Source organism: Phascolarctos cinereus, unplaced genomic scaffold (genome assembly GCF_003287225.1).
Source record: "Phascolarctos cinereus isolate Bilbo 61053 unplaced genomic scaffold, phaCin_HiC Scaffold_9;HRSCAF=440, whole genome shotgun sequence".
Classification (NCBI taxonomy): domain Eukaryota; kingdom Metazoa; phylum Chordata; class Mammalia; order Diprotodontia; family Phascolarctidae; genus Phascolarctos; species Phascolarctos cinereus.
The window spans coordinates 41,526,580-41,539,888 of NW_027556402.1; the positions used below are offsets into that span (position 1 = coordinate 41,526,580).

Here is a 13,309-nt window from a genome sequence, read left to right on the forward strand (position 1 = left end):
AACAGGGTGTAATTGGTTCTTTAATCTTTTACATGGTGCTATTCTTTAAAGTTTAGGAGTTTACAGAAAAACTTGAGAAAAGCCAAAACAGAACAGAAAAGATTAAATGACTAGAGCATAGGTGATAAGATGTGTAAAAACAGATTGAAGAAACTAAGTGCATGTAGCCTAGAAAAGAGAAAACCAAAGAGGGACATAACAATCTATAAATACATTGTAGGTAACAATATAAAAGAAAGAATGGAATTTTTCAGTCTCAAAAGACAGAAGGACAAAGAGCAATGGCTGGAAGCTAAGGAAGGCAAAAATATAGGTTAGATATTAGGAGCATGTTATGTAATGTGTCCTACTCGTTTGTTGGGCCAAGGTGAATAAAGTTCTCGTTGTCCTACATTACACTATCTCTCTCAGAGGAATGAAACAATCACTTAGATAATTCTGTTGTACCTTTAACTAGCAAATTTATTCACCTTTGTGTTGTTCTTAAACTATTTTGGACTATATTATGAATTAACCTGTGGAACCACACGCTATAATCATTCCTCCCACCAAATATGCCATCACTGAATAGAAAGAATAGTGACACGGTTGATGACTTAAATGCAGATTAGCGTAAATAGTTCATTAAGAATAGACATATACTTATAAATACTACAGATTACAAATAATTCACCAGACTTAGCTGTACATCAGGGAGGAAATTATCAAACATAACCAGTGGTCACTAGTTGAATCACTGGTGCAAGTTATGAAAACCCATAAGAGAACTTCAAAGATTCAATGAAACTAGATTGAGAATTTGTCTGAGGAGCATGAAATACCAAACATCTTCAAAACACTTGAAGATATGGGCTACTATCCAACCATGGCCTCATATGTTGAACACAGGAATGATGTACCAACATGGTCAGAAAACTGGGAGGATTTTAAACATACAAAAGAAATGCCAAAACCTGCTGAAACTGCACAGCAATCACCTCAAGGATGGGAGCTACTAAGCAATTGCCTGGTCCAGGAGATCAAAAGAGAGCTTCAAGACAGGAATGGATTCCACTACAGAAGCTTCAACCAACTCAGGCAACATCTCTCTCGAGCCAGAACCAACCAAAAATCCAGATCCAGGAGAAAGAAACACGCTTCCCTTAACAAGCTCAGTCATTTGCCTGGGACTTCGATGACTGGTGGCTCAGTGCAGAAATGGAGCGTGCCTTCATATAAATGCCTAACATCAACAGACCCAGAAAAGGTAAGCCAAAAAATCATATTTCTTTAAAGAAATGTATACTCGTGAAATGTAACTCTCTGGCTTACGGGTTATGCCCTACCTGGATACAAATACCTTGGACAGGGGAATATCCTTGACCAGGGAGAATCAACCAACCCAAGTAATCAAGCTCCAGAGAACACAACAAACACTACCATCTTATGCAACAACAGGGTAATAACCCTTATTTCTACTTCGACAAAGCTGACTCTAAATTTATCCAAAAAACTGAACAAGCAACCAATTGAGGTGGCTGGCTCGGCAACAAATCCTTCAAACTTAAGAAGGCAATAGCTCCTGAGCAGACTCCACCAACAACAGCAAAAAAAAAAAAACCAAACCCAGAAACAAACCAACTGCAAGTGAAAAAAGACCGGCACCTAAACACATCTTTGTAAACTTCGCTAAAAAAAGAAAATTTCTAGGATGTGCAGCTAGAGGAAACATGGCAGACTCACAAGACTCAGAGACCATGGACTTTTCACAAAATGCAAGAGATGGACCAAAAGAAACTGTTGTGGGGGGAAGATCTACAGGGAATTATAATAACACAACAGAATGATATTTTGAGGGTGACTATGCAACCATAACTTGTAATGCTTCTAGACACGCAATTCTTAGAGAAGCAGAAAACCAAGCATATACATTATAAATAACCAAACCAAAAACTGTAGCAGGAACAGCTAACTTAGATCAGTGGAAAGACAATAGCCATGCTCAAATTTTAACACCATGGTTTTTATTAGATGCTAAGTCTTGGAGAGTATGGATGAGTCCATCAGACTTCAACCACATGACATGGATATGCAAGCATATTGAATTAGTAGACTTAGAACAGGAAATTTTTAACATTGGTATCAAAACTGTGACAGAAACAGCAACCATACCACCACAAACACAATACACAAATGACTTAACAGCAACCATGTTAATAGCAGAGGACACAAATAACATATTTCCGTGGTCTTCTGATGGAACACTATTGAGCATACTAGGATACAAACCATGGCAGACAAATCAATTAGAACAATTCAGCCACTACTTCAATAGTGTAGAAAACTTTGATTTTGGAAACATTAGCTCACAAGGACATACATCAAGAAGAGAAATACCAGACTACAGCAACATTTTCCGCACATTTGAGAAGACAATACCAATGGAGATGCTCAGAACAAGAGATAGCCGGTAATCTGGAATTTATAAATTCAACTCCAATACTGTTAACCTCAGAAAAAAAACATACAAGACAGCAGAAAACTGGGTAGAGCACCTAGGATAAAACCTGACTTTGAAAATGAATAAGCCAAAGTATTAGAAGGAAGAAAAAACTGAGGAATCAGAGCAGGCAGACCTGATGTAGCTTACTCAGAAGCAATAAGAAAAAGACAACACTAAGTAGGACACTTATTTCCAGAATATATATTTGAAGTTGGTATAGGTGGTCCATCAATAGCTTCAGAACCAATAGACGCTCAAGAATTATAGGTAAACAAAAAAGCAGACACAACAAATAAATGGGTAGGTGAGGACAATGGAATTTATAGAATTTGCTATGATTATGTTCATGGAGCAAAAGATCCTGGAAACGAAGCTAACAACACAGGAAGATTGGTTGAAAATACCTGGTGGATGCAAGGACAAGCATCAGACACCAGAAACTCATGGTGGCAGAGAGAAATTGGAGGAACAGCAGCAACCAGACCAAGTGACACTAATTCAACAACAGATGACATAAAAAACAACTTAGTTAATATGAAAACCTACAGCAATTTCACAGCAATGAATAACATAGGTCCAATATACCTACACAGACCAATACACAACAAAAAAGGAACATAAGATAGAGGGCCAAACATGATAGTTCTAGCTCCATTCATGATAGAAGACAATCCACCAGGAAAAATCTTCCTGAGACTCACACCGCAATATGCAAACACATTTGACCAAAATGCAGAAACAAAGACAAAAATAAATACATTCACATCTTTTTATTGGAGAGGTAAGCTTAGACTTGGCATCTTTGGCAGGAATACAACTTTGAGAAATAAATTGTATGGAGAGTTCAATGATTCAGTTGTATGATTGGAAAAGGGAATAAAGTGAATCCATATGAAAATACCACCATCTTCCATTTGTCTCAACATCACTCCCCACCCTTCCTTTACTCTCCTCCTTTTTCCTACCTTTTCCTCCTCTTCCAATGTTTTTGCACTTTTGAGGCTTCCATAAAATTGGAAATATTAGGCACACAATCTCTATCATTCCCCTTCCTCTTCCTCTTTCCCTTCCCCTTTCCTTTCCTATTCCCTTTCTTTTGTTGCTCCTTCCTTCCTTCATCCCCCCTCTCTTTGTCACTTCCTCCCTTCATTCCTTCCTTATTTCATCCTTTCTTCTTTCTTTTTCTTCCTTCATTTCTTCCTTATTTCTTGCCTTCATCTTTTCTTCCTTCCTTTCTCTTAATTTCATTGATATCTTTTTTTAATTAGTTATTTTCAGTTATACCCAACCCAGTCTTCTTTTGTAACAAAGACTAAGAAATAAAACAAATTGACAAAGGGACTATGTTTGATGGCATATTCATTATTCCTTATTCCTCTTTCTAATGAAAAGTCACTTAAGAAAGTTTTTTTGAAAAACTCAATGTGATATAAAGGTGAATTATTTCCAGTGACTGATGTCATTAAACTTATCCAGTACTGTAGCTACAATTAGAGTCCTAACATGACCAACAAGTCACATTTTTTTCCTCTCATTTTAATTACCATTCAAACCTCTCCAAAATAGGAATTATGAGAAATAGATAAAATCCGTGTTTCTCTAGGTGGTACAGAGGATTGAGCACCAGGCCTGGAGTCAGGAAAATCTGAGTTTAAATTAAGCATCATCAAGTTATTTCCCAATTGATAGATAGTCAAAGGATATGAAAAAAAACAGTTTTTCGATGAAGAAATCAAAACTATATATAGTCATATAAAAATGCTCTAATTCATTATTGATTAAAGAAATACAAGTTAAAACAATTTTGAGATATATCTATTAGATTAGCAAAAATGATAGATGCCTTTTAATTGGGGAATGGCTAAATAAGTTGTAGTATGTGATTGTGATGGGATACTTTTGTACTATAAGAAATAATGAGCTGGTTGATTTTTTTATTTTTAATTTATGGAGTAAACAAGCACTTCCACAATATAGTATAATTTAAAAATATTATTGCATCTGAAACTACAATTATATTATTACAACTTGATATTCCTTTTACATATATAATAAAGTTATATTGTAAATTTTTTTTCCTTTTTTTCTTCCCCTCACCTTAGAGATGGCTACCATTAGACACAAGTGTGTGTGTGTGTGTGTGTGTGTGTAAAACCATTCTATACATACTTCTATTTATCAATTCTTTCTCTGGATACAGATAATGTCTTCCTTCATGCATCCCTTGTAGTTAATTTGGGTATTTATAATAGTCAAAATGACTTATTTGCTCAAAGTTGTTCTTAAAACAATATTTTTACTGTATACAGCATTCTCTTCATTCTATTTATTTCACTCTTCATTATTTTATGCAAGTCTTTCCATGTTCTTCTAAAATCAATGAGCTCATCATTTCTTATAGCACAGAAGTATTCTATCACAATCATATACCACAACTTGTTCAGCCCTTCCCCAATTGATGGGTATCCCTGCAATTTTCAGATTTTTCACACCATAGAGACAACTGCTATAAATATTTGAGAAAATATAGGTTCTTTTCCTTTTCCCCTAATCATCTTTGAAAATAGAGCTAATAGTGGTATTGCTGGGTCAAAGAGTATAGGCAGTTTAATAATTCTTTGGACATAATTCCAGAGTGTTCTCCAAAATGGCTGGATAAGTTAACTATTCCACCAACAATGAATTAGTGTTCCAATTTTCCCATACCCCCTCCAACATTTGTTGGAGTAACATGATATCTCAAGTTTGTTTTAATTTGCATTTCTCTGATCAAGAATGTTTTAGAGCATTTGTTTTGATTTCTTCATCAGAAAACTGCCTGTTCAAATCCTTTTACTATTTATCAATTGGGGAATGACTCATATTCTTAGAGATGTTACAAAGTTCTTTACGTATTGGAGGTATGGGACCTTTATCTGAGAAACTCTATAAAAATATTTCCCTATTTTCTGCTTTACTTCTGATCTTGGCTACATTTGTGTTATTTATACAATCTTTTTTAATTTAATGTAATCAAAAACTATTCATTTCATACCTCACTCTTCTCTCTATTGCTTGTTCATTCATAAATTGTTCACCTATCCATAAGTTTGATAAGTAATGTATTCCATGTACTTTAATTTTTCTTGTAATCTCTTTTTCTATCTAGGTCATGTATCCATGGTAAATGGTAAGGTATTGGTATATGCCCAATTTCTTCCATATTGCTTTTCAGTTCTCCCAAAATTTTTTATCAAATAATGAATTCTTATCCTAAAATGCTAAGTCTTTATATTTGTCAAATATATTTATTTGCTGTTGTAAATTATGTGTCTACTCTTTTCCACTGATCTACCCTTCTCTTAGCCAGTACCAAATACTTTTTTTTTTCAGCCAAAGACAAGGTTTATTAGAACATCCGTCATATTGGGCAGACTCTTAAGGAGACTAAACATTAGTAAGGCAGTGGCTAGATTTTGAGAATCTGAGCAGTAGCTAGATTATAAGAGTCAGAGCCCCAAATAGTTTTAATAATTACTGCCTTATAACATAGTTCAAGATTTAATAGTACTGTCTTCTTCCTTCATGTTTTCTCCTTAATTCCATTAATATTGTTGACCTTTCATTCTTCCAAATAAATTTTGTGACAATTTTATTTCTAAATCAGTAAAATATTTTTTGGGGGTAAATTAATTGGGATAACATTGAATATACAAATTAGTTTAGGTAAAATTGTCACCTGTATTATATGGGCCCTGACAACCATGAACAATTAATCTTTCTCCAATTATTTAAATCTGATTTTATTTGTATAAAAAGTTTTTTATGAATTTGTTTGTATAGTTCCTGGGTTTGTTTGGCAGGTATAGTCCCCAAGTATTTTACACTGTCTAGAGAGATTTTAAATTGGGGTATGTCTTAGTCTCTTTTTTTTTCCAAGGGTTTCGTTTGTAATATATTAGAATGCTGGTGATTTATATATATTTACTTTATATGTTACTACTTTGCTAAAACTATTAATTGTTTCAACTAACTTTTTATTCAAATCTTTGGGATTTTTCATATATTAAATTTTTAGAAGTCAGTAAAAAAAAGATAGTTTTATTATCTTATTCCCTATTATGATTCTTTCTATTTCTTTTTCTTCTCTTATTACTATTGCTAGGATTTCCAATTCAATATTAAATAATATTGGTAACAGTGAAAATCCTTGTTGCATACCTGATATTACTAGGAAGACTTCTAGCTTATCCTCATTACAAATAATGCTTGCTGATGGTTTTCAATAAAAATTTTTTATCAAATTTTTCTTTTTCTCATTTCTTTCAATTGCATCCCCAACTCATTAGTCTGCTCTTTATTTTATTTGATGTAAGCATTTAGAGATATAACTTTTCCTACTCTCCTCCCTTCCCAGAATGCATCCATCAAGTTGGTTTGACTTTGGAAAAACCATGGAAAGACTTGCATGAAATAATGAAAAGTGAAAGGAACATTACCAAGAGAAGGTTGTACACAAACAGAAATATTGTACTAAGAATAACTTTGAATGACTAATTCATCTTGAGGATCATACTCAAACCAACTGCAAAGGGCCTATGAGAGAGGATGCTATCCAGTTCCAGAGGAAGAATTGTTAAATAGAAGCATGTATTATATGGTTTTACATATATATGTAGACATTTATACATGTATGCACATGTGTATATGTGTGTGTTTAACTGTATCCTTCTCTAAAGAAGGCTGGTGAGAGAGGGAGAAAAAAATAATAATAAAAAGTAGACAGCAGAGAACAAAAGAAAACTTGAAAGGAAGTACAGAAAAGTAGGGTGGCTTTTAAAACATTAATTGTTTTTTTTAAGTAAACAGTTTGAAATTGAAATTCATAGTTTTATATTGAGTTCTCTATGTTGTGCTGTGTACATTGAAATGTTCATTTTTTTGTTTTTTTGTATTTAAGTTTGAAATGAATTAAAAAAATTTTAAATCTAGCCTTAGACACTTACTAGCTGTGTGACCCTGAGCAAGACACTTAATCCTTATTTGCCTCCATTCCTCATCTGTAAAATGAGGACACATTGGAGAATAAAATAGCATCCCACTTCACCATCTTTGCCAAGAAAACCCTGTGGATGAAGTCCATGGAGTTATGTTGAGTCAGACATAACTAAATAACAACAATGGTAAATGAACAGCAGAGAAGGTTGAAGACTAACCTGTGCCTTTGGCAATCAGAATGACCTCTACCACAAGAGCAGAGCTGTAAAAGCTATAGGCTTACAACAGAATTCACTTCTACCTCTACCTCCTCATAAAACAACAGAAAACCAAAAGACATAAGAATATGCTAGCTGGTACAGGCATGCAGTACCAAATTTTGCTGCAACAGGTTTTAGTCAGAGCAGTTTATACCAGTGTAGCACTACAAAAGTACAAGCATTCAAAGGGGTCCAATTCTATCCCCCCTCCAAAAACATATAAAATGAGATTAGGAGTAAAGCTGACTGAACCATGAATTGCCCAACTTGGGAAGAAACCGAGATGGTTCTGAAGCACAGCTCCCAAGGAAATTGCCATTAAAGGGAAAGAGTCAGAAGGTGATAAAGAGGGGAAAATAAGGGAAGTGAGATTGAAATTACCAAAGCTCTCAGGAGAAAGAAAAGTCAGGAGAAAAAAGTCCAATATAAGAAAATAACATGGAAGTTAATAATAATAGAATGGAATATAGCTTCAAGAGCAATTAAGGCTCTGAATCATTATTATAAGGTAAAGAAAATTTAATCAATACATGATGAAGCAGAGGAACCTGTGGATTCACAAGAAAGCATCAAGCCACAGCAGCACATTCCATAGTTGTCTAAAAAAATAAATAAGAATTGTGAAGGAAATTTTTGACCTGTACAATATAAATAATAAAATAGAAAAATTTGAATCCATAGTGACATCTCAGCAAAGAAATAAAAGAAATTGTAATGATTGGAAAAGCAAATACCTGGAAGTGAAAGATAATTCTGGAAGAAGAAAAGCAAAAAGCAGTAATGCTAAAAAAAAAAATCATGGTATCAATGCAAGTAAAACATATTGAACACAAAGACAGGATGCATAAAGAAAATTTAATATCCCAAAATGATATGACAAGTCAAAAAACCTGAACATCATTATTCAAAAAAATGATACAGTAAAACTTTACGCAAATTACACAAATTTATAATGCACATCAGGATAGGTCAGAGTCATGACTTACAACCTAATCCCCTGGAATCCATAGCCTGCTCTCTATCCATTACATCATATTACCTCTCAATGTATGCATATACAAATATATATTGATTGATAAGTCTATAACAGAATTATGTCTGTGCTTATATAAGTATCATGAATCTGAATTTACTAAAAAACTATTCTTAAAAATTGCTTGGTAAAAACTGTAGAAATTTTATTGTGCAGCCAGTATTCTTCTGCTATACAGAAAATGCACAAAATAAATGATATGCCTAAGGATATACCATAAATTGGATTTAGAATATTAAAAGAAATGCAAAGCAAGTCTGAAGAGCTGAAATAAAAGGTGTTGATGTATTTATAAGAGAGGTATATCAGATTGTTTTCTGAAATAAGATGACAGATATATGACTTTAACATTTATAAAAATGGCATTTGATCAAAACAAAGACCCATTTTGAACTTTAAAAATTTCTGTTTGTTTTTTATTATTTTTATTTTGGAGGTTCTGGAAAATCCAAAGTGTGGGAAGATATTGACTTGCAAATTAAAGAAGAAGTATTTGTTAAGCACCTATTATGTGCTTAACTATACTATTCTGTTCTAATATCCTATCCTATCTTATCCTATCCTATCCTATTCTATATCATATTTTAGTTGAATGCCAGCAACTGGAGAAGAAATCAGACTTAAAAAAAAAAACCTGAGAAGTGAGTACGATTGCTGAAATGAAGGCAACAGGTATGGATTACTTTGACAAGGAAGAGAAAAGTGGAAATAGAAAGTTAAAGAGAGGTTGCTAAAGAATAGGCAATAACTAGACACTTTTATAGAAGTGTATAAGGGAAGATCATAGATTAGAAAGAGAAATGGAATAATCAAAACAGCGAGATACATTCTAACCAACAAAGAAACTTTATCATATCTTTCAACAATTTATCAATTGGGTAATGGTTCTTAGTCCTATAAATTTGACTCCATTTCCAATACATTTTAGAAATGTAACCTTTATCAGAGAGATTTATTGCAAAGGTGTTTTTTTCCCTCTGCTTCCCTGCTTTTCTTCTCATTTTAACTACAGTGGTTTTGCTAGTGCAAACTCTCTTTACTCTAATGTAATAAAAGTTATCCATCTTACCTCTCATAAATGTCCCTATCACTTGCTCATGAATTCTTCCCATAGATCTGACCAAAAAAAAATTTCTCCTTTGTTCCACTAATTTTCTTAGGATATTACCCCTTTTCTCTAAATTATGTGCTTATTTTGAGCTTAGCTTAGCATACAGTGAGAGATGTTTGTCTCTGCCTAGTTTTGGCCACATGACTTTTCAAGATTTCCAGCAGTTTTTGGCAAATACTGTGTTCTTGCTGAAAAATCTGGATGTTTGAATTTATCAAACAGAGGGTTACTGTTTTCTTGTGCACTTAATCACTTCCACTGAAAAATTTCTCTATTTCTTTCCCAATACCAAATTATTTTAACTATTAGGGCTTTGTAGCATATTTTGAGATCTGGTACTGCTAGCTAGATCCCTTTCCTTCCCATTTTTTTTTCATTAATTCCCTTTATATTCTTACTTTTGTTCTTCCAGATAAATTTTGCTATGATTGTTTTAGCTCTATAAAATAATTCTTTGGTAATTTGATTGGTATGGCACTGGATATGTAAATTAATTACTTAATACATGTAAATTAATATTTCATTTAAATTAAGTAGCATTGCCATTTGTATCATATGGGATTGGCCTTTAAATGAGCAATTAATATTTCTCTAATTATTTAAATCTGTCTCTATTTGTGTGATAAGTGTTTTCATACTTGTGTTTATATGGTTCTAGTGTGTGTCTTGGCAGATAGAACTACAAGTATTTTATACTGTCTATAGTTACTTTAAGTGAAATTTCTCTTTCAACATCTTTCTATTAGGTTTGTTGTTAAAATATAAAAAAGGCTGATGATTATTGAAACTATATTTCATAACTTTGCTAAAGTTATTACTTTTTTTCATTATTTTTAGTTGACTTTCTAGCAGCAGCATCATATCTTCAAAAAGTAATGGTTTTGTTTCCTGATTACCAATGCTTATTCCTTCAATTTCTTCTTTGTTTTATTGCTTGTAGCTCACATTTCTAGGACATTTAATAATTATTTACCCCAATCTTATTTGAAAAGCTTCTAACTTATCACCAGTAGAGAGAATATTTACTCTTCATTTCAGATAGATACCACTCAACATTTTAAGGAAAGCTCCATTTTTAAAAATCAAGTAAGAGAAGTAGAGGAAAAATCAGGAGGAAAAATGAGAATGATGCAAGAAAATCATGAAAAACAGTGAACAGCTTGGTAAAGGAGGCACACACACACAAAAAGAAAAGTGCTGAAGAAAATACCTTAAAAAACAGAATAAGCCAAATGATAAAAGAGGCAAAAAAATTCAATGAAGAGAACAATACCTTGAAAAGCAGAATTAGCCAAATGGAAAAAGAAATACAGAAATTCATGGAAGAAAAGAGCTTCTTAAAAAGTAGAATTGGCCAAATTGAGGTGGGGGAGGAAAGGTACAAAAGCTCACTGAAGAAAATAATTCCCTAAAAATTTGATTTGGGCAAATGGAAGCTAACAATTTCATGAGACATCAAGAAACAATAAAACAAAAACTAAAGAATGAAAAAATAGAAGAAAATGAGGGTTTTCACCAGAACTTAAGTTGTTTTTCTTTCATATCCAGAGAAAGCTTGACCCAATGAGGCTGTGAACCAGCTATGGGAACTCCTCCTTCAGTGGTTAAGGCTAGAGATTCACACAAAGGAGCAGTTCCTGGAGCTACTTGTGCTGGAGCAATTCCTGACCATTTTGCCCAGCAAGATCAGGATTTAGTTGAAGTCACAGCATCCAAAGAACATTGAGGAGGTGGTCACCTTGGTGGAAGGTTTGACCCAAATGCTTGATGAGTAAGCTCCAAATTCTCAACATTCTGCTCTTCTCCAAGAGGGAAGCCTAGAGGTGGAACACTCTACTGTGTAACATTCAAAGATGTGGATCTAGATTTCATTTGGTAAGCGTGGGCTCAACTGGCTCCTGTTCAACAAGACCTATACAAGGAAGTGCTTCTGAAGAACTATACAAATCTGGCTTTTTCTTGGGCTTTCAATTCCCAAACTAGATGTGATCTCCCTGTTGGAATATGGGGAAATGTTATGAAACCCCAAGAGCCATCTGTCCATATTTTGACACTGAGCCTGAAGCAAAGGAGGCACTTCCAAAGTTGGAAACTTCTGTAGAAAAACTACCTCAGAGGACAATAATGGAAAAACCTAGGACTTCCGGTGCCAAGATGATGGAGTGAGGAAGGAACCTTCTGCAGCCCTTCTATATCCCCCTCCAAACAACTAGAATACCACCTCAGAATTTATCTAAGAGCAGGGAAGCAGCTTACCAGCCCTGCAGGCAAGGTCTATCTCATTGGGGTAATTGGGGAGCAAGGTCCAAGAGTAGCAGTGGCAGCCAGCCTCACAGCAAGGGGGACCTGCAGCAAGGCTCCAAGAGTAGGGCAATCCACCAGTGAAGTTTCACCCTTCTGCAAGCCAGCAGCCCCCTAGCCAAGTGAGCAGTCTGTGCAGCACAACAAGTCCCACCCCAATGATGTCACCCTCAGCACAAGCCACCAGCAAGTGCTTGACCCCACTGCTGACCAGTAGTGAAGCCCTGCCACAGGGCTGGCCGACAGTGTGACCCTGCCCCTGGGGCCTACCAGTAGAGAGACCCTGTTTCTATAGAAACCCAGCAGCAGGGTTATGACACAAACATGGTAGTGATACCTAAACCAGGAAGAGCCAAAACAGGGAAATAAAATTATAGACCAATTTCCCTAATGAATATTGATGGAAAATTTTTAAATAAAATACTAGCAAAGAGATTACAGCAATATAACACAAAGTTCATACACTATGACCAGGTGGGAGTTATATCAGGAATGCAGGGCTGGTTTGATATTAAGAAAACTATCAGTATAATTGACCGTATCAATAACAAAAGCAACAGAAATCATATGATCATCTCAATAGATGCAGAAAAAGCCTTTGACAAAATACAGGACCCATTCCTATTTAAAAAAAAAACACTAGAGAGTATAGGAATAATTGAAGCTTACCTTAAAATAATAAGTAATATTTATCTAAAACCATCAACAAGTATTATCTGTAATGGGGATAAGCTAGAAGCCTTCCCAATACAATCAGGGGTAAAGCAAGGATGCCTATTACCACCCCCACTATTTAATATTGCACTAGAAATGTTAGTTATAGCAATAAGAGAAGATAAAGAAATTAAAGTAATTAGAATAGGCAATGAAACAACAAAATGATCACTTTTTGCAGATGTATTGTTATACTTAGAAAATCCTAGAGAATCAATGAACAAATTACTTGAAATTATTAACAACTTTAGCAAAATTTCATGATATAAAATAAACCCACATAAATCATCAGCATTTCTATGTATTACCAACAAAGTCCAGCAGCAAGAGATAGAGAGAGAAATTCCATTTGAAATAGCTGTAGACAACATAAAATACTTGGGACTCTACCTGCCAAGACAAACCCAGGAAATATATGAACAGAACTATAA

The 13,309-nt window shown here is 34.2% G+C and overlaps 1 pseudogene; it reads left to right on the top strand.

The window, feature by feature from the left end:
- Positions 1-3,118: 3,118 nt before the first annotated feature.
- On the top strand, positions 3,119-12,029 carry LOC110223087 (zinc finger protein 483-like; annotated as a pseudogene).
- Positions 12,030-13,309: the final 1,280 nt, after the last annotated feature.